Raw genomic sequence first — 1,508 nt, 5'->3', positions numbered from 1 at the left:
TTGTGCCTCTTGTGCCTCTTCATGCTTCTCTGTTGCCTTTTTTCGCACCTTTCTTCCTCTTTATGCACCTATCATCCTCTTTCTGTACCTTTCTTCCTCTGTCGGCACCTCTCTTGCATTTTTCTATACCTCACTTGCCTCTTTCCGCATTTCTCTTGCTGTTTTCAGTTCTTCTCGTTCTGCAATTTTCTTCCCCGTTCTGCAGTTATCGGGCTTCTTTCTGCACCTTGCTTGCTTCTTTCTGTACCTTTCTTCCTCTTTCTTCAGTTCTCTTGCTTCTTTCTGCACCTTTCTTCCTTTTTCTGCAGTTCTCTTGCTTCTTACAGCATTTCTCTTACCTTGTTATGCACCACTCTCCCTCTTTCAGTGGTTCTCTTTCTTTTTTCTGCACCTGTCTTACCTTTTTCTGTACCCCTCTTGCTTCTTTCTGCACACCTCTTGCTTCCTTCTGCATTTCTCTTGCAATGTTTTTCTTCTCTCTTACCTCTTTGTACTTATTCTATTTCTTCTTTCTGTGCCTTTCTTTCTCTTTTGACATCTCTCTTGGCTCTTTTTTACCTTTTTTCCATTTTCTGTAGTTCTCTTGCTTCTTTCTGTAGCTCTCTTGCTTCTTTCTGTGCCTCTTTTGCCTCTTTCTGCACCTTTCTTCGTCTTTCAATACCTCTCTTGCCTCTTTCTGCACTACTAATGCCTCTTTATGCACCTCTCTTGCCTCTTTTTGCACCTCTCTTTCATTTTTCTGCACCTCTCTTGCCTCCTTCTGTACCTTTCTTTTTCTTTCTGCAGTTACCTTGCTTCTTCCTTCACCTCTGTTGTCTCATTCTGTACTTCTCTTGCTTAGTTCTATGCCCTCTTGCCTCTTTATGTACCTCTCTTGCCTATTTCTGCACCTCACTTGCTTCTTTATTTATCTCTCTTACCTATTTCTGTACTTCTCTTGTGTCTTTCTGCATTTCTCTTGCTTCTTTATGCATCTCTCTTCCTCTTTCTGTACCTCTTATGCCTTTACTGTGCTGCTCTTGCTTCTTTCTGTACCTTTCATGCCTCATTCTGCATATCTCTTGCCTCCTCTGTACCTTTTTTCTCTTTCTGCAGTTACCTTGCTTCTTCCTTCACCTCTGTTGCCTCTTTCTGCACTTCTCTTGCTTATTTTGATACCCTCTTGATTCTTTATGTACCTCTCTTGCCTATTTCTGCACCTCTCTTGCTTCTTTATGTATCTCTCTTACTTATTTCTACACTTCTCTTGTGTCTTTCTGCACTTCTCTTTCTTCTTTCTGAACAATTCTTCTCTTTTTGTGACTTTTTCCTCTTTCTGTAGGTCTGCTTCTTTCTGCACTTCTCTTGCTTCTTTCTGCGCCTCTCTTGCTTCTTTCTGCATTTCTCTTGCTTCTTTATGCATCTCTCTTCCTCTTTCCGTACCTCTCTTGCCTTTACTGTGCTGCTCTTGCATCTTTCTGTACCTTTCATGCCTCTTTCTGCTTATATCTTGCCTCCTCTGCACCGTT

The sequence above is a fragment of the Lissotriton helveticus genome, chromosome 8, assembly GCF_964261635.1.
Source record: "Lissotriton helveticus chromosome 8, aLisHel1.1, whole genome shotgun sequence".
Lineage (NCBI taxonomy): Eukaryota > Metazoa > Chordata > Amphibia > Caudata > Salamandridae > Lissotriton > Lissotriton helveticus.
Note: the sequence above shows the minus strand (reverse complement) of the source record.